Source organism: Camelus ferus, chromosome 14 (assembly GCF_009834535.1).
Source record: "Camelus ferus isolate YT-003-E chromosome 14, BCGSAC_Cfer_1.0, whole genome shotgun sequence".
NCBI lineage: Eukaryota > Metazoa > Chordata > Mammalia > Artiodactyla > Camelidae > Camelus > Camelus ferus.
The window spans coordinates 40,246,622-40,268,112 of record NC_045709.1 but is presented as its reverse complement, the minus strand read 5'-3'; the positions used below and the strand labels follow the sequence as shown (position 1 = coordinate 40,268,112).

The following is a 21,491-nucleotide window of genomic DNA, read 5'->3' as shown; positions in this document are numbered from 1 at the left end:
ACTCACAAAAGACTAACTCAAAATAGATTAAAGACTTCAGACCTAAAACCATAAAACTCCTAGAAGAAAATTAGGGGGAAAGCTCCTTGACATTGTCTCATGGGAATTTTTCAGATATGACACTAAAAGCACAAAATAAAATAAAAAGCAACAAAATAAAAAGTCAACAATTGGGATGACATCAAACTAAAATGCTTCTACACAGCAAAAGAAATTAACAAACTGAAAAGTCAACCTGAGGGGAAGAGGAGAAAATATTTGCAAACCATTTATCTGATAAGTGGTTAATATTTGAATTTATGAGGAATTCATACTACTCAGTAGCAAAAAAAAAAAAGTAATTTAATTTAAAAATAGGCAGAGGACTGAATAGACATTTTTCCAAAGAAAATACACACATGGCCAATAAGCATATGAAAAGATGCTCAAGATCACTAACCATCAGGGAAATGGAAATCAAAACGCCAGTGACATGTTACCTCACACCTGTTAGGATGGCTGTTACCAAAAAGTCAAGAAGACAAATACTGGCAATGATGTGGAGAAAAGGGAACCCTCGTGCACTGTTGGTGAAAATGTAAATTGGTATAGCCACTATACAAACAGTATGGTGGTTTTTCAAAAAGTTAAAATTACCATGTGACACAGTAATCCCACTTCTGGATATATGTATGAAGGAAATAAAAATCAGTATCTCAATGAGGTATCTGCACTCCTATATTCATTGTAGCATTATTCACAATTAGCATGACATGGAAACAACCTAAGCCTATTGACAGATGAATGGATAAAGAAAATGTGATATATACATCATATATGTAGGGATTATTCAGCCATGAGAAAAAAGAAATCCTGCCACTTGTGACAACACAGATGAATCTGGAAGACACTAGACTAAGGGAAATAAGCCAGAGAGAGAGAAAAATAGTATCGCTTATATTTGGAATTAAAAAAAAAAGGCCAAACCTCAGAGGAACAAAGTAGAAGGTAGTTGCCAAGAGCTGGAAGGAAGAGTAAATGGATAGATGTTGATCAAAGAATGCAAACATTCAATTATAAGATGAATAAGATCTGAGGATCTCATGTATAGAAGGAAACTGAAAATGGTTGTCAGTTATCTAAATATTTATAAACACTGCATCTAGTTTAGAACGAAGCAGGTAACAATTTGTATATTTGAGTTAATTTACTGAATTATCTGACTAGGTTATATAGAAAGAGCTTCAAATTTTAACTATACAAGACAGACTTGGTTTTAAGACATTGTCAAGGAATTGGTCATTAAATAACGTCAACCATTACTAATTTCTGTATGATAATCTAATTAAATTCAATGAGCATTTTGCTATGCTCACTATGTGTATATATATACATAGTGTTAAGTCATTCCATTATATAATTTCATAAATTTAAAAAGGTTTTGGTTACTATAAATGTGTGCTATTTTTGCTCTCATTAACAGATTTGAGAGTGATGACAACTGAAAATAAATACAGAATTATGAATCTATTATTTTGCTCACCAATTACACTGTTAGATGTTTGTCCCTTGAAACATGAATGTTGTGGGTGTAGGCTAACTTGGAACTTAAAGGGCTTATTCACTGTTGATACAGGTTTCCAAAAATCTCAGCATTGACTATATTTAGATGTCTGTTGAAAATTACATGGAAATATTTTAGAGTTGCTCATCATTCTTCATATTCTCCAAGCAAGAGTAGCATAAAGCCTTTCATCTTTGGGTCAGCACAGTGCGTCATTTAACTAAGGCAACTGAAATCTTTTTATGTAAATTATGGAACAGAAACATTCACTTATTAACTGAATATCAATGAACAGAAGAGGTATTTGTTACAACTGATAAGGGAATCTTGTGTCTATGGGAGAAAAAGGTTGTGTTTCAGTATCTTTGTAACCATCAGCCCTGTGTTTGGTTAAGATAAGAGCTGTTATGTTAACTACATTCAGCAGAGGCAACAGTAAATAATTTGAAAAAGTGAAATAAATAGTGAAAAACTGAAGAGCGAAGTAAATAAAGTAAAATAAGAAGTTTTTATTGATTTTGAAATTCTTTTAAAATATCATCTTATTACTAGTTCTCTAGGAGAAACTATAAATATTTTTATTTCCTTAACATATTATATATACCAGTTGATCTATTGAGCCATCTATCTTTGAATCAGTGTTTTTCAGATGGTATGTAAAAACAGACACATAATACTAAAAATAACATTTTTAGAGCATTAAAATGTAGTATTTCAGAAGTAGAATGTTATATGCTGATTCTTTTCAAATTCTGATTTGATAGAGGAAGATTCACTTTTGTCTAAACTTTTGTACCATTAAAATAATGTTTAGCAGAGTTAAAATTTTAAAGTAGTTAATATAATACGGATTTTTTAACTTTTTATTTGGAAATAATTTCAAGCGTACAAAAAACCTGCAAAAATGAGTACAGTTAAAAAAAACTACCCTTTCATATACTGTTAAAATTTAACCTCATTTGCTTTTTTACTTAGATCTACATATGCATATATGTATGTGTGTGTCTGTGTGTATTCTGAAACATTTGAGGGTAAGTATTACTTCAGGACACGTTCCTATAAATATCTCACTTTATTGAATAGGGATATGGTTGAATAGGGATATTGTCTTATTGAACCACAGTACAATAATTAACTTCAGCAATTAACATAGATAAATTACTTTTTAGTCAACCATCATTCTTCTAATTTTGCCAACTGACACAAAAATGTCCTTTGTAATAGTTTCTCCTTTAGTGTAGAATCCAGACTGGGGTCAGATGTAGTGTTTAGTTGTTAAGCCTCATTTCGCCTTCTTTAGAAAGGCTGGGAATGGAACATGTCCTTAGCTTTTTCTTTGTCTCTTACGAAACTAACACTTTTAAAGACTAGAGTCCTTTTTTCCAATAGACCATTTCTGATTTCAGATTGGTCTGATACTTCCCTCATGATTAGACTCAGGCTGTGCATCTCCAGCTAGAATACTGCATTCATGATAGTGTGTTCTCTTAGGGTAATATCCAATGTCCATCTGTTCCTCACTGGTGATGATCATTTTGGTCACTAGTCAAGGTGTCCTCTGATTTTTCTACTGTATAATTACAACTTTTTTTCCATGTAACTAAAACAGTTTGGGGGAGGCTCACATTTTATAAGATAAATATATTTTATTATTTTATTACAGTAGCATAAAATAAGTATCTTGAACATATCTTCCACAAAAAAGAACTTGTAGTATTTAACCATTTTTATTTTTATTTTTTCTTCCAGTTTTATTAAGATATAATTGATATACAGCACTGTATAAATTTAAGCACAAAGATTTGACTTAAATACATCATGAAACGATTATCGCAATAAATTTAGTGAACATCCTTCATCTCATTTAGATAGAAAAATAAAAGAAATAGAAAAAAATGTGTGTGATGAGAACTCTCTAACTTTCATATGTAACACGCAGCAGTATGAATTACATTTATCATGTTGCACATCCCATCCCTAGTACTTATTTATCTTGCAACTGGAAGTTTGTATCTTATGACTGCCTTCATCCAATTTCCCTCTCTCCATCCCCTCACCTCTGGTAACCACAAATCTCTTTTCCTGTGTTTTGTTTTTGAAATATAATTGACCTACAACACTATGTTAGTTCCTGGTACAAAATCTAGTGTTTCCATATTTCTGTACATTTCAAAATGATCATCAGGATAAGTCGAGTTATAATATGTCACCAAAGATACTATATTGCTATTGACTTATTTTCCATGCTGTACATTTCATACCCATGATTCACTTATTTTGCAACTACAAGTTTGTACCTCTTAATCTCCCTCACCTATTTCTTTGCTCCCTGCTGTAACACATGTTTTTTTTCCTTTCTTTCTTTCTTCCCTCCTTCCTTTTTCTTCTTCTTTATCTTAACGGCATAAAAAAAATTATTACAGGCTCATCTTTACACTTACCTTGTTTCCTTCCAAGAATCAGCCATTTCTTCAAGGAGCCATTATGGTGTGGAATGGTATTAGTGACCAATATCTGGGTTCTGGGTATGGTCTCTAAATGTATTTTTGGTAAGTGTTAAGAACTAGTTGAACTCTGTCAGACAGGTGAATTAGTCCTTTTTCTAAACTAGATCTGACTTATGTGTAAAGGCAATGCCTGGTTCTATTTTACTATATATTGAGATTTCATACAGATAGTAAAAATAGCAAGGTGATTTTCTGACCCCGTGAAAAAAATTTTTAAGATATGTATGCAGATTTGTGGTTACCAGAGGCAGGGGTAGGGCGAAGGGGAATTGGATGAAGGCAGTCAAAAAGTACTACAAACTTCCAGTTATAAGACAAAAAAGTACTAGGATTGTAATGTACAACATGGTAAATATAATTAACACTGCTGTGTGTTATACATTAAAGTTCTTGAGAGCCAACCCTAAGCTTATCATCACAAAAAATTTTTATCAATTTAGTTTTGTATCTATATGAGATGATAGATGTTCACTAAAATTATTGTCATAATTATTTTATGATGTATTTAAGTCATTGTGCTGTATGTCAATCACATCTCAGTAATACTGGGAAAAAAAAAAGATATTTATGCTGACACCATGACAGCACTCTTCAGTGGTACACAGAGATCATCAGATATCTCAAGGTATTTCTTTACATGGTTCAGATCAATCCAAAAGGAAAATGCACTCTGATGACAGAATGGGAAATTCCTGTAACTCTTCCGATGAAGGAATAAAGTATTTCGTATTTTCATGCCCTAATTTCCCCTAAGGGCCCAACCCACCTCAAAAAGAAACTGAAATCCCCCATTTACATATCTACACATATCCATGAGTTTCACTTTAATGTCTCATCAAGGCGTGAGATTAAATCTAAGGATTTTCTGCATCCTCCCCAAGGTGAAATATTTAGAGGTGAGGGTTCGTTATAAGTTGTTTTATTTTCTTGAGAACATCTTTTCTTAACAGAAGAGACCCCCCACTTTTGTCAAGACCAGAATATGGTCCTCCTGACTTGTTCTGTTATAATACTCATTACATTTGTAATTTCTTGACTGATAACTACCTTCCCTGTTAGAGAGGAGGCTCCTGAGGGCAGAGGGCTATTACACTCAGAACTCAAATAAAGATTGGTTATCTGGCTGAAAGAACCATGATCCAACAAGGAACATGAAGACAGCATTATTATGCATCTTCAGTGTGCAGGTGTTTGTTTCAGATAAAAACCAAAGACATACTGAAATTTCAGTGGAGGAGGTGGGGAAACTAAAGAAAATTTTGTAGGGTAAAACTTCAGCTTAGTGCTTTATTACTTCATGGGTTTCCAGTATTTTGAATGATGAAGTTTTTAGTTTACCCAAATACTCATCCTTGTCCCAGAGTTCTTTCTGCTCACAATTAACAGACAATGATGAATCCACGTAAAGAACAAGACTTATCATACCCACAACCACTTAGGGAAGGCATGTAATAAAGAACTAAAGATTAGTGTAGGTCAAAATGAGATTTAACTTTAAGAATCCTAGTTAATCATGCAGACAGCTTTGTTTTGTTTCCTAGTTATTACATAATAACATAACCTGGCATTGTAAACTTGCTCTTCCTACTGGAATTACATGGCCTTGCTAGAAATGCTATTTTCAAATTCAGATCACAAATCTCTCTCTCTCAGATTTTAGAAGATACTGTGTAGGTTGACTCTGAGTTTCTGGTTTTGAGCAGTATGTTATCTTTTCTATTTACTGTTCAAAAAGAGAAGTGAGCCAGGAACCAAGGTGGCAGGATTAGGACTAATGAATACAAGTTAAAGAAAAGTCAACAGAGACCATTAGAAGGGAAAACTTTTGATCATCAGCATTATTGTTGTACTGGAAGTAATGAGGAATTACTGTTCTCCATTCTCTTCAGAAACTAGGTAAAATAGAAGCCAAGAAGATGAGATACCAGAGACATTTTTAAAAGGCTGGTTGATTGTTTAGGAAGTAGAGATGCATACAGAGAATCCATGCGTGGTGCAGCTGGACAGACCGGCTGATTAACAACAGTATTAACAACGACTGTGTAATCATAGCTACAGTATTTTAGCTCATATCACATGCACAATGGTATGTAAACATTCACACAGTCTTACGTAAATTGTTCGAATACATTTCCGTAATGATCTAATAAAGTAGACAATACTATCCCCATGTTAGAGAGGAAGGTACTAAGGTGAAGTGAAGTTAAAAATGCCCTAAGCGACTGAAGTAATATTTAAACTCGCTACTCCAAAGGTGATGAAATCTTCTCAATTACTAGTGTAGATTCTAGATATCTAAGCAATTTACGATTTATATTTCTACAATGACAGTTTTCTCCCATCTCATGCTCTGCATCAAACTCTAACTATTCTTTTAAAATCAAGTCTTTATTGAATATTTACTCAAGGAAGTAAACGGTATCTTCAAAATAATAATAATAATCTAAGACTTAAATGGTGCTTACAGCATGTCAACCACTCTTCTAATGTGTACCCTTAGCCAAATGACACCATTATCCATAGTAAATATATGTTTCAGTCTTAAAAGTATATGTACATCTATCATGCATGGATACATATTCAGGGAAGTTTCTACCTCATTAATTCCATTTCACTAGTTAAATAACCTTGGGAAAAAAACAGGAAACAATATAGTAAAAACAAATTTCTTAGAGCCCCCAGATGATGCACTTCTAGAAATTCCCCAGAGAGAAATTAAGAAGGTTTTCTATTGTGATTTCCTAAGTACTGGTGAAAACATCAGGCTTGCAAATGACTGAGTAAAATGAGTATTTCTTTTTGGAACTCATTGTACTGATGAATACCTTACCTATTATAAAACACTGTCTTTCTAATATCATCCCCTAATACATTCCACATTAAAAATTATAAGCCGACTGTAAGCCAAAATAAGAGACAGAGGCATAGAACAGACTAGTATTTCTTATTTTACAGGACGTGAATCTGCTGGGGACAAGGCAGACCGTCAGTTTCTTTAGCCTGCTTTCCCTCCCTTACCATCACTGTGTTGCACCAATGTATTTTTCTCCAACGGAAAGTAAGACAAACTCCTTAGAACATTCGTTCATTCATTCATCCACTGATTCCTTTATTCAATACTTACTACGCATCCTGCACTATTTCAGACACTTTGGGGACACAGTTACAAACAAAAAAGACAAAGTCCCTGTCCTGAGAGAACCAACATTCCAGCACAATCATGTAGAAAATAACACATACAAATACAGAATTTAATGTCAAGTTTAAGCACATTAAGAAAAATAAATCAGTACAATTATTTTCCTAATAATTTCAATGTAAAACTGAATTCCAACAGGAAAGAGAGCAGTAAAGCCATACCCTTACTCTGCTATAAAATGAAATTAGTATGTGATCATTTATTTCTGGGTCCTTCTCTGTAGCGAGGCTCTAAATTATCATTATCAAGGAAACACTGTATGTTTCATGGTTTCATTTAAATTGCAGAAGACCTGTGACACCACTTTTGGGAAAATTTCTATTAAGCCTTTTGAAAGGAGGAAGATTAACCCATGAAGCCTCTATTTCCTATAAATGCCTGGCCTCCTATGATACTCCCTTCACAGCCAGAGACAGCTTGCCAGAACTTAACTGTCTCTCAGTGAATACAAACATATACTATTTCTTTTAAGTGAGCTTCCATAAGCAAGTTTGTTTTCATCATTGTAAAGAACTATCTTCAGAGGTAAAATGCCACTGACACGTAGGTTGTTGTTCCTTTTTCGGTGTTGCTAACAGAGGTTTTATTCATTGCAGAACTGCCCAAAATTTTTACTTCTTTAAGACTTTACCCAAGTATTTTAGATTTGCTCTCACAACTAGTCAATCTGACGATACGTTCACTTGACTCTTGTGAATAATCTGACACCATACTTCATCCCAGATTTGAGATTTATTAGCGTTCCAGCGCCCTGAAAATCAGCCAATTCCCTCAGCTGAGGCTTTCACACAGGAAGAATACTAAGGACAGTCCTAAACTTGGGTAGTTTTGAGTTTTCACGAAGAAGGATCTTTTGTTTTCCTCCCAGGAACTCAACAAAACATGTCACTAGGCCAGGTCCTGATGCCAAAGTTAAGGAGTCAAGCAGAGGCCACTTAAATGAGAAACAGGCAAGTTTTTAAAAGGAAGTAAGAAATAAAACACTCTCTTACTTTTTCTCTTGAATCATAATCATCTTAGTGCTATCTGTGTCTTCTATGATCATTTCATTTTGTCTCATTTTGTAGAAATGTGGTGATGGCACCCTATTATTTCAAATGTACTAATTGTCCAGCCCACATATTTCCTGACTTACACATGCTTCGTCCCATAATTGACTTCATTTGATGCCTCCCTGTAGATTACACCACAGCCCAGGATTCTAAGGATCTAGTGGATATCTGCAACAGTGGATAATTAATTCAGCCCCAGCCACACTTTCTGAGACCCATCATAATGGGTCCTAGTCCAGTGCCAAGAAGATGCCCTAGGTCTGATAGACCAGGACCTGCCTTGTCTCTGTTTCTGAGTTCTTGTTCTGTCTAATACTCCCCTAGAACTGAAGCCCTTCCAAGCTCCTAACAATTCCTGTCCCAGCACCTGGAATTTTTCCCTAAATTTCTTACTAGTGTCTGGATCTTTCCTGCCCATAAAATGGTAATATATTTAGATAGGAATTCAGAGGGCTTAGACAACTCCGGAGAATTACATGGTTATAACATTGTATTTCTAAAACTAACCTCATCACCAATGTTTGCTTTCTGGAAGTTTTGTACTATTTGACTAAAGATTGTACATTCTAAAAATCAAAACAGCTCATGAATTTTTTACTTTAATCATCAAATTCCTCATGAGATACTTTTAAAGCTCAAAGTCCTTCTTCCTTAAAGGATATAATCAGAGGGGAAAATTGTAATTATATTCTAAAAAGGACACAGTTTCAACTTTGTTTATATTTATTGGAATAATACTTTCACTGGCTCAAGTTAAAAATCAAAGGAAAAGTTTTTCTATTCAAAACAGAAGAGAACCAAACAATTTGAAATCTCAGCATCTTAAAGACAGCAAGATAGAAACACTGCCCTGTAAGGGATGTTAAGAAATATTCAAGTATCTTTAAGAAATATTCCTTATTTCTAAGAAATAATGTAACTAATAAAAATGGGAAGTGTGCTCTATTGTCTGACATGATGGAAAGCCAAGGTTTTTCATAACTGAAAATATAAAGACATTTCACCAGTTCAAGAAACTAGTACATTATCTACACATGTCCCATTATTTCATTTCAAGGTCTTTATTACCAGCATCAGGCAGAAGAGTCTCACAAGTAGACAAGAAAAAGAGTAAATGAAGAATGAATATTGCTGAATACAACTATAAATGCAGGCAAATTTACAGAAGTAGTCACGTTGATACCACAATATTAAAAGGTCTGTCTTGAATCAAATTTTAAAAGTTTAAGAATCAGTTGTATGTTACTTAATTATTTATATCTTAGAAATACTCATGGGTTATTTGTTTCTGTTACTCAAATAATAAACGATAGTTACTGATACCAAGACATGAGAAATTATTCCTATATATACGTGTGAAGAAGACACAGTAATATAAAAAGCATGCACTTAGGAACATCCTTATAAGAAATGCAGCTATTGCTTTGAACAACCCTCAATGTAGAGCAATGGTTATTCAATAGAAACAGACAAAAAAATGTTCCATAAGAGAGACACTACAGAGATTAGTGGGTTTGTAAAACAATATAATCGAGGTACACATTTCTATTGATCTTGTTTAATCTGTGGACACATTTTAAAGCAGGTTTTCTGGATTTGAGGGGAAATCAGATTGATGAGAACGGGAAAGGATATGAATAGAACATCTCCAAAGAGAGATGCCTCTAAGCATATACTTCTGTAGGTACATTATTTTAATAAATTCCATGATGCACAATCATGGAATACATAGACTATTATTTTTCAAATTGTAGATCCCCACCCACTAGAAGTTCATGAATTAATTTAATGGGCTGGAAGCAGCAGTTTTGTTGTTTTTTTAAAGGATTCTGGTAAGGTTCTGGCCAGTGATGGTGCAGTTCTGGAATCACCCTTAATTTGTCCATAAAAATAGATCAGACAGGTAAACAAGGGCAAAACCAAAAATCTCTGGACAACATCTATGTCGAAGCTTCACAAACTCCATCATGTGAGCTCACAAAGACAACCATAAAGTCCTACAAGACTCATAATTAGCATCTGGGTGACAGGAGGTGGGAGGAAGGGAATGGGCTTTGTTGACCTGAAACGGATTGCTAGATATTTCTCCTACCAAGATGGGTTTATTTAGGATCAAGCAGAGAACTGTAGTTCAGGGTCTGCAACCATGATGAGCCACACGCAAGTCTCCCCAAGTGAAGGGAAGGAATGTTTTTATACAGAGGAAAAGGAAGTTGGGATGGCTGTAATAAACAAGAGTCCATGGCTTTTCACTGGCTGCGTCTTTGCCAGCAAAGAGGAGACTTTCTTCTTCCTGTTGGGCTCTGCGATTGTCCCAGGGTGAGAGAGCCCCCCCTTTTGGTCTCTCAACTCTATTTAATTGAGACTGCTGTTTATTAATTTTTTCTTTTTAAACAGACTGATGGTCCTAAGGGTAAACATCCAAATTGCCATAGGCTGCTCACTGGAAATTGTGGTAGGTCATCTGGAACAGAAGCTGAAAACAGGCAAGGTTTCTGCAAGACCCAGTTTATGAATAAAGACTGAATGTTCAAATGTAATGGAATCTGATGGTGCATAAGCAGCCTGAACCCTTTAGACTATTAAACTAGTACAGTATTATAATCATATGAAGAAAATAGCTTTTCTTTCCGACTCAACTATTGATAAGTATGGCAGGGTAGCCATCCAAGGCTATTCATCCCTAAGAATTATCTAGAGTTCTAACAAATCATCAATTCTAAGGCTTTTTTTTTTTTTTCTTTTCACATGTTGGCATCTCCGAATCAGTCTCTTACAATTTACAGTGTCTTACAATTAATTCTAGGACTTTCCCTTTGTTCATACATTAAATAAATTACCAATGACAGAGTTGTTACTTTCTGGTCAAATAGAGAAGTTTAACCAGTACAGTAGAATTCAATGCTACCTCGACCCAGAGACAGTAAAAATGATAAATAATTACTATTTTCTTTATGAAAGACTATCTCCTGGTTACATAATACTATACCAGAAAATACCTGATACTTAATTTGTACTTTTTAAGTCTGCTTCATTAGCTGAGATGGTAACACTTATAACTATGACTTATTGCTTGTTTTATAAATGTTGGTCTTATAGAAATTATGGACAAGGTATAAATTTGAATAAAACTAAAAACAAAACTCGCAGTGCTAAAATCATGTACCTCACTGGGTGCCTTCTGCCATTATATGAATGTTTTCTTTGATGCTAACAATAGAAAACGTGATGACTTATTTTAAGTTAATGAATATGTTCAAGTTAAAATAATAGAAATAGAAATTATAACTTAAGGTACTGTTGTGACTGTCACAGATCTTTTATATATATGATTATGTGATATTTTATCAGCCAATATATTAGTTCTGGACTAATCAAGAGACAAAAATCATACAGTAATTAAAATACGAGTATTTAATATAAAGAATTAACAAGTTATGACAGGAGAGTCGCTCTAAAGATGTACAGAGAATACTAAAAGGTATGCTGAGATTGAGGGAATGGACTTAAGGATAGGCAAGCTTGGAAGAAGCCCCTTCCCAGGCTGAGGTTCAGACCTAGTTGGAAATGGCATGAGTGTAGCCCAGTGAATGGCAGAGAAGCTGGCTGCAAGGCTGGGCCATAGGTGGCCCACAGTTTTTAATTCCATGGAAGAGAGCCACAGGTCTTAGGAGAATGTGCAAAGGAAGTAAGGATGCTGCTGAGGAGAGAGACCTGGAGTTATCGGTGTCGACATCAGGAGAGCTGCAGAAAGATGGGCACCTTGCCCAGGCCGGGGATATAAGCTTACAAGGGACTTAGGGGCTGAGGGTGCAGGGTCCGGCTGAGCTGCACCGCCTGACCTCACAAACTCATACCACTGAGTAACCTGGCAGTGGGAAGAAGCAAAGGAAAAATGCCCTCACAGGAACGACAAGAAGTCTCTCCCTTCCTTCTGCAGTGTCCCTCCCATTCCTTCTACTGGCTAAATTTACATTATGCTCAATTCAAAAACAAACAAACAAACAACAACAAAACACCTGCTTACAGAGTTTAGGATGGACTCTCAGAACAGGTAGTGAAGGGTGCATTTGGAGCAGAGGCACTAAGTTAATAACAGATAGTGCCAACAATTAGAGACACCTTTGAAGTGTCTGCTCTAAGAAAGGTATCGAGAGCCCTGGGTCAGACACTGGGAAAAACACTATCATTAGGAAGCTGTATGGTGTAGCAGGAGGAGAGGAATGAAAACGAGAGACAGAAAGAACCGCTCAGGGAGACTATGCCTAGAAACTCAGGGTCCCAGGCAGTTGATGTAAAACACCTTCCATTTGTACAATCTTTAAAATCTTATGAAATACTACATATTATTTCATTTTGATCCTCAAAATCATCCTATGAGAGTAGTTGAGTCAGTATTACTATTACTAATTTATAAATGAGAAAACCGTGGCCCAGAGATATTAACAGATGTGCCAAAGTCCCAAAGCTAGTGAATATCAGAGGATTTGATCTTAAATTCCGAGGAATGCATGTATAGCACTATGGCACTTAACTTGGTTTTGACAGTGAAGTTAGACTAGAGCTGTCCCCAGGTCCCGATACCCAGAAACACATTGCAAGTTACAAAAGGAGTCTATCAGCAAACAGTGTCTAGTCTCTGCTCGTCTAGCTATCCTTGGGGCTCACTAAGACAGCAGCTCCTTCCCTCTCCTGCAGCAGTTCTGGCATCTTTCAGCACTCCCAGTATGTACGTGTATACACACACACACACACACACACACACTTACTTCCTGGGCGGGCATAAAGGTAGTGCCTCTTTCGGAAATTTTCAAAGGTCTGACATCTTTAAATCTTATCAAAATAAACCCCAGTGGTCTCACTCTTTTTTTTTTTAAAACATGCATCCATCCTAGGAAGAATTAATGGAGTACACAAAAGTAAAAGTCAACAACTCACAAACACTGATTAGATTTGCTAGGTATTAATATGCCTGCTATTTTCCCCGACTCCTTGTTTAAATAATTGTTAGTGTTGTGTAATTCATCTCACATTCAATCCATATTGCCTTTCAAACTAACTTAAATCATTAGTTCTACCGACTACACCATGCATTAAGTATTTAAATTGTGCCTGAGGGTTGAACATATGAGAATTAAGGGCAAAAAAGCCCCAAATCTGTCTCTGCCTAAAATATTTTGGAATATTCTATTTTGTTTGACTAACACAGATAACCTCCTCTAAGTCACTTTAGACATTTCCTAAACAAACACCGTCAACTGTGGGGCTGTTCTTCTCATCTTTCTTTAGGTATTTACGGTACAGTTAATTGTTACGGCACTCGCTGTCCACTTTGGGTGAGACGTACATCCGGTGCTGTCCCTCTCTGGTTTCCTTCGTAGGCATTTCATTGTTAATCAAGTCCACTGCCAGGGAGGTAGGAAGGCTGAAGGTAAATCAGTGAAACTAAAAATTGATACTCGAGAGACTGTGGCAAAAACTTTAAAATAAGCTGAAACCACTGACTAATTTATAATTAGAGTTCTGACTATCTAGTGATCCACAGCAGAAACAATTTTAAAACGTGTTGTCTTCAGAATCTTTATACAAATGAACATGATTAAGATAATAAAGAGAAAGGAATAAAGCGTGTATCTTTCTGCTCTCCCTTTCCCCTCTGCATAACTTCTTTCACAGAAATCTCACACTTGAAGCAATTTACAATAGCAAAATTTAATAAGACCTAAGTTTTCTAAATAATCTGAAATAAAATCTGGTTTTAAAAAATCTGGGAAGCATTTAATATGGGATTTTGAGGGGACAGGATTTTTTTTTTTTTTAATACTTGTTATGTTTTGTTTTCATGCTCTTTTAACACGAGAAGGAGAATCTCCTGGTGTGTCTGCAAAGCTGCAAATGCCACACTGGCAACGGCAGGGAGAGCCAGACCATATTCTATGGAATGAATGTTACAGGTTAGAAATGGAACGAAAGTAGCTCCATCAAAGAATATTAAATTTAAAAAAAACATGCATTTAATAGAACAAAGGTCATTACCACTGAGAGGGAGAAAATAATTCCACGTGTTCATTCTAAAAACAAAACCTATTTGAAAATACAATGTTCACAAGCGTAATCCCAGGACACAGGTGGATCTTTTAAAAGAAAGCTTTTCAAATATCCTCAACTCTGGTTTCTGCAGATGCCTCTCCATGCAACCTGACAAGCAGGGCACTTTGCCCACTCCTACCTGCAGAGCAACATAGATTTTCAGGTAAAGAATGTGTTAATATATTTGTTATTGTTGGATGATACTTTTTTTTTTTCTTACCATTTTTAAATTTTGCAAATATTTACCATTACAAAATTTGATTTTGTTGAAACAGTTAATAAAATATTTTCTCATCTTAAATAGTGAAATATGTAGGATTTTTTACTTGACTTTTTCTTTCAGTTTTCAGGTAAACCCAATATTTGCAATTGACACCAAACGACAGCAAATATTCAGTACAGCCCCTCAGCATTATATTCAGTTTTCTAAGGCATTTAGAATTTTAAAGCTGGTGTATTTAGTACCATGCGCTATGTCTGATGTGAACCCCATCGTGACAAATTTTTTCAATTTTTAAGGTTATCTAGGCTTTAGACTTATTAATTCAAAATAGATCAGTTCTGATCATTTTGGGCAAACAAACTTCAAATATCATGTTTTCATTAGCATTGCCTAAGAAATTTCGGCAGAATTTTTAGTGAAAAATCATTAGGATTATAATTCCCATGCATAGGGACGTAATGACTGAAAAAAAATTTAGTATCCTTTCCTGGTAGATAATGTAATTCTTACCTTTGTTAGTATGTGCCTACCACTAAATATTTTAAAGTCTATAAATTCAAAGTATGTATATTGTGGGTCATTGTGAGAGATGAATTAGGAAACACATGGAGGTTCAGGTATGAATAGTTATGTTACCTTAGACCATGAAGAAAAACGCAATTTTAAAGGCTTTTTCTTTTGCAACCCTATTCAGCAAAAAACATTTAGGTACCGTTTATATGCACAACATGCCTCACCCTTTCCTTGACTATTAAAACCACTAATTAGCAGCTGTTCAATTACTTAAAATAGTCAAGCTGTGCGTGCTGTAGCTAAGGGCAGAATGCACAAGTAAAAGAAAACTGGTAGTAAATCCATTGTTCCCTTTTGAAGGACAGTTGTTAAATAGGATCTTATGTCTTGATTCATTGTCACAATTGAGCCTGAGTCTTACTCAGACACTATAAATTCAAAACACTTGTTAAAACACAAACATGTTTTCTTTATACCATTAAAAATGTTGGTAAAGAGCAAAATTCAACTACTAAAATAACTTTTGTGGCTGATTATGAATTAATAAATATAGTATAGTAACTTCATTTCTGTTCATTAGCATCATTCTTGACAAAATGCTCCAACAAAATAATACATTCATGTTGAGTTTTAAATTCATATACACCCATGAAATATTTGGAGGATAATGACTGAACTGGTTAATTTCTTCATAGCTAATAATTGTTTTTTTCCTAATTAACTATTGCTAAACACTTTTTAAAGGCTGTTATTTTGTAGAAATAGCATTAATTATGTATGGCAGAAATGAATAATTAGGATATGTTTATAACAGAATACATTTTGTTGATTTCAACTTTGTCATAAAATATTTTCTTTGTCATTTTCTTGTAGTTTCTGTATTTCTTGGAATCATCCATTTTTACGAGTTGAGAAATTAGGACCCAAATTTTATGTACCTAAAATACACTGGAAACTTGAAATTCAAAGCATTTGATAGGACAATTAAATCCAGACTCTTTTGAATAAGGTTTCTTTTTCACATTCAACAAATAGATCACTTTGTTTCAATCCCTTTAAAAAATATTTCATTAACATAATATGAAGTAATGAGGAAATAACAATTGTTTAGTCTTGGAAACATAAGCAAGTTTTACACTTTTAATCTCTTAAAGCACAAAACATCAAAAGCAATTCTTAGAAGAGGGCAAGTTATTTCAAAAGAACTTGTAATTTAGAAAATGTTTGACAGTCTTACGACATCAAAGAAAAAAAATAATACAATTAACAAAATATTTCCCTCCAAAATCTGTAGTCAACTGTAACTTTTGTGCTATTACAGTTCTTACAAAATAAAGACAAAATGACTTTGGGAATGTGTTTTCCTACATCTGGTATACCACGTATTCTGATATACCTTCACACTAAGCAATTAAGTTCAAAGATTTAATTAAGGGGAACAACAAAGTGTTCTTTCTTTTTCAGGTCTACTACTTAATTTTTCCTTATTTAACCAACATATCTTAGATTAGCATAAACAGAATCATATGTATTCCCTGGCTCTCTTCTTCCTACAGGGAGTATGAGACTTAAAGGAATTGAACATCAAGCTACTTCTTTCTTCCAACTGTAGCTGTTCCACAGCAATTAAGGATATAGATAAACCTACACGTGCCTGCCTTGTTTTGAAATGTAGAATTTAAATACCCATACACAGCTGGTAGAAGCGTAAACTGCTAAAACCAATATAGAAAAGTAATTTTACTTTACTTGGTAGTTTGATACACGAATACTGTATGACCATTCCTGTGCACAATACTGTATAGACTAAAGAAATTCCTCCCCCCGTGCCGTGAGAGGCATGTCCAAGTTCAGAGCTATATTGTTCAGCAGAAGCAGAAAAACGGTAAATAATTCAAAAGTCCAATGACGGTGTCGAAGATAAACCAATCATGACATACTTGCACACTGGAACATTTTATGAGACAGAAAATCAATGAACTACAGTTATGGGCATCAACGAGGAAGATTTTTAAAAACAAACGTTAAGTGAAAAATTAAGTAACAGAGGAATACAATATAATTCCACCCATTGATTTCAATTCCAAACCAGGCAAACTAAACCATGCATTGTTTAAGAATACAGCCAAATGCAGTAAAAGTGTAAAGAAAATCAAGGCAATGATTAGCACCAAATTCAGAGGAGGACCATTTCCAGATATAAGGGAAAGGGTTGCAGGGCGCGATCATCTGCACTCAAGTGACCTCAAAGGTGCCTGTAGTGTTTTGTTTCTCAAAGTGGGTAAGTTAACACCAGCGTTAAGGTTTTTGTGGTTTTGTTTTGTTAACAGCACAGTTTGTTAAGTTTATGTATGTACCATATTTCACAATAAAACAAAGAAAATAAGGGAAAAAGAAATTGAATGTTTTCCTATAACTGGTTAACAAACTGCTAAATCACTTTCTGAGTGGTTTCAAAGTAGCCTGTTGAAACCAACACGGCTTCCTCCAAACAACAAACAAGAAAACACGCAAAAAAAAAAAACCCCAAAAAACTGCTAAAGTGCCGAGTAAATCAAAAGAGGTATTATTCTTAATATATGTAACACTAAATCTAAATCCATCAAAGCTAAATTACAATACAGATGAGAGTTTAGGGCAGTAGTTCACAATCAAACTACAGTGGATCTCAGCCAAGAAAAGGAAGGAAGAAGCAGAAGGTGGACAATACACTCCGGGGGTGTCAGAATGCTGGTGGGGAGAGTCTGAAATTTCTTTCCCCCCAGATGCATTGTTCCCTTAAAAGAGCAAGATTCTCTCCCTCCATCTCGTTTGCACCACCACCAATCCCCTACTCTCCCTCCCTAATATGGAGGACGACCTTCAATTTATACAGTTACATTTTTTTTCCTTTCAAACTGCAGAGCCCAATCAGCACATTCATTCACACCTTGAACAGTTTATTTATTGAGCACCTACCACGTGCCAGGCACCAACTTATCAAATAAAGCAGTGAATGAAAACAAGCAAAAACCCAAAGTTCACAAAATTCGACAACATCTAAAGAAACTAAGAGCCACTTACCTGATAGTGTTGCTGACCAGGGTTCTTGGACTCCTTAATCACCAGAAATTCTAGGAAGCCAGACGGGAATCTCAGGCAAGGCTTTACTGGCACTCGTGCAGCAGAGGGAGAGGAAACAAGCAGCAGGTTGCTCACTCCCTAAGGCCCACGAGCTGGTCCCTTAAATAGGGTGAGGGAAGGGTGGGTCCAGGAGTCCCTCCAGATTGGTGGCTTTGGTGGTCTGCCCACCCCTTTGGTGGTGCCCTGCGCAGGGATCATGCGCAGTCCCCTGTTTTTGCTGCCCACACCTCAGAAGTGGCAGGTGGGTTTTTGGTCTCCTTGTATCTTGCTGTTCCTAATTTGCCTCAGCTGCACCCGCAGCTATTTTTAGTCCTTTTTAGTTTCTTTGTATTCCAGCGGGGAGGAGAGGTTCCTCCAGGTGCAAGAACTGCAGCAAAGGGTTCCAGTCCCAGGTTCCAGACTGTCTCAACAGGATTCACACCATGGTTAGTCTGTTAATGGAAAAATGCAGTTTGTTTTAAATTAAACAAGTAAACTTAAAAACCTTGTATGTTTAATACTTTAAAACCTTTATAAACTTGAAATGTATACATATACAGACATCCATGCTTCATTCTTCAATCATTTGATACAGTCGAGTCCGTTTCTCTGCCTGTGAACCCACTGATTGAAACTCTACATCATCTTACTTGCCTATGCCCTTCACATAATGGAAAGTGTACAACTTCCAGATTCAGTTTCTTTCAAGTAGAACAAGAATTTAAGACAGGCTAAACGTTACAGTTAAAAAATTTTTCCTCCCGTCCTCAATTTCCCACAACATTTTAACAGTAGGTTTTAACACTTGTCTTTCATGAAGCATTCTAAAATACTCAATTTAGTTTCTCTAGAAATATCGGTGTTCTTTGCAAACTTATCTTGTATCTTTATGAAATCTTTAATTAAGTTGTGTCATTAAAATAACAATTGCCACTGACATAACAGATTTTAGAACTGACATCATTTGGGTTTTAACTGGCAGATTGTTGACAAGCACACAATTCAGCTGCTGGAAGCAAAGATGAGCCCATTACTTATCAGAGAGGAATCAACTGGCCTTAAACATTCAGTGTCTTTGGTGTCAGTCACAAAAGAAATGGAGAAGTTCTGTTAACACAGCATCAGTTAGGGGGAGGCTGGTTAAGAGAATTTAAACGATCAAATCCACAACAGCCACAGTAACAACAAGGGGTGGTGAGCAAAGAAACTTGCATTCTGGAAAATGCTGTGGGAAGAAGGCTCCTACATGGAATGTTTTAACCTGTAAGATCAAATTGCTATGCAATTCAGGAGACTTAAATTCTGCCCTAAAACCTGGCATTTTTTCAGTCTGTGAATCAGTTTCCAGGTGCAAAATCCCCGGGACATTCCTGTCCTACTGCTACTACTACAGTGTAAAAATATATATAAGAAGAAGAATACAGAAAATACTGATTAAAATTAGCAAGAAGACTGGTGCGTTTTAGCTACTGAATGAAAACTGTCAGAAACCTATCAGCATCACCATATCAAAGACTGTACATGTGAGTGTGAAAACTCACGGTCCTAGATCTCACTCTGCAAACCGAAATAATACAGTTATCTTAGTTCAGAGTTTCCCAATACCCTTGGGGAGTCTGCAATGGTGGTGTTTTTTGGTTTTTTTTTTGTGTGTGTGTGTGCAGACATGTGGACCCCAAACAAAAGTGCAGACAACACCAACCAGGAAAGAGCAAAAAGGGTCCCAAGCGACCTAGTGCAAGCGGGAGGGGAAAGGCTCTGGACTCCCAAGTTTGGGGAAAACACCCTCTTCTCATAGTGGGATGAGGAGGGGTGGGTGCCTCCCAGGCGAGCTGGGAGCCATAGCTGGAGGCAATGCACCTGCGCCCACCAGGACTGCGATGTCTCTGGAAGTAAGTCACTTTGAAACTGGTTAAAGAACAAAAACAGCAACATGCAAAAACAAAATAATAGAAATGAATACAGTGTAATACATTTTAAAAATAAATCCCTATAAAAGTGAAAAAATAAAACAAGCCTGGTTCGTGCCTACCCCCACCCCCACCCTTCCATACCTTCCCCCCACCTATAGGTGGTCAGGACTGGGTAGAAAGGAGCTTCAGGAGCCACAAGGCCAGGGGCCCCAGGGCCAAGGGCGCGGGTGCAGCCGAGGCCAAGAAGGCGAGCGACTGGCCCACCTCGAGGTCCAGCTCTTCGCTCTAAGGGAAGTTGGCCCAGAAGTGAAGTTCACCTGGGAACTTGGATTCTCACAACTATCCAGTCTGTAAGCCTCACCTCTGGGAATCTGCAAGCCCGGGTCCTCTCGCCTGTCCCAGGGGACTGCTGTCTCCAGGACGCTGGGTGTCGGAGCAGCGTGCTGGGCGTGGGCGGGATGCTCACCGCACTTGGGCCACCGGGATCTCCAAAAAGGTTGGCCAGGCAGCCTCTCTGACCCCGCTCCACTCCTCCCTCCGCGCTGAACCTTGTCTCATGCACCTGCTTTGGGTTGTTATAATATCCTTCCAATTGCTCCTGAAGCACCTAAATCCAGATTTTTTTTTAAAGCGTATAGCTTCATTTCACTCTTCTTCCCTTTCAAGTCCTGTCCCAGTCACCTCGAGTCCACGCGCACTCCTATTCACACACCGCGCCTTTCAGGCTGATTCTCTCAGTGTGTGTGTATCACTGCTTCCAAAACTCACCTTCATTTTGCCCACGGCCAGCGCGACCTGGAGTTTCTGTGGCCTCCGCGGACAGCTGTGCGCCATGGCCACCCGCCTGTTGAACTCCGATTTAAAATGGAAACTTTTCCATCACACACCTGTCATCAGACATGCGCCGTAGACTACCTTTGTTCGATCAGGTGATTTCCTCCCCTGAACTTTGAAAAATGTTGACTGTAGAGTTCTCTTTTCGTCTGAAATAAATTTTAAAATAATTGAGTTGTGAGAATTTCACAGCATTAAGTGGAATAACAGGAGACATGCTTGTGTTGAGGTAAAATCAAAGTTTGCGGGGGGAGGGGCCGGGGGGTAGTAGGTATTGGAAACCAAGCCTTGGAATCACGGGTATGCACATGTCCAGGTTTTAGGATTTCATAGTCCTGTCTTTTAGTTATGTTTTTTATTTGTGTTTTGATTGTATTTGTTTAATAGAAATAAATGTCACTCCCTAAACATCACTATTGTCCTTTCAAAAAGGGATCTTTTAATCCCACGAAAATAACAAGGCTATACTCTCACAGTGAGGTCTAAAACACTGAATTGGTTGAATTTAAACCTTA

At 36.5% G+C, this 21,491-nt stretch overlaps 1 long non-coding RNA gene across 1 annotated transcript in view; it reads right to left on the bottom strand.

Moving 5' to 3' along the window:
- LOC106730574 overlaps positions 1-20,536 on the bottom strand; it is a 290,488-nt gene extending 269,952 nt beyond the window's left edge. Inside the window, exons 1-2 of the long non-coding RNA XR_004325910.1 lie at positions 20,504-20,536; positions 18,191-18,681 (exon numbers count right to left, since the gene is read on the bottom strand). This is a non-coding gene — a long non-coding RNA (uncharacterized LOC106730574). The remainder of the gene's footprint in view (positions 1-18,190; positions 18,682-20,503) is intronic.
- Between the last annotated feature and the right edge of the window lie 955 nt (positions 20,537-21,491).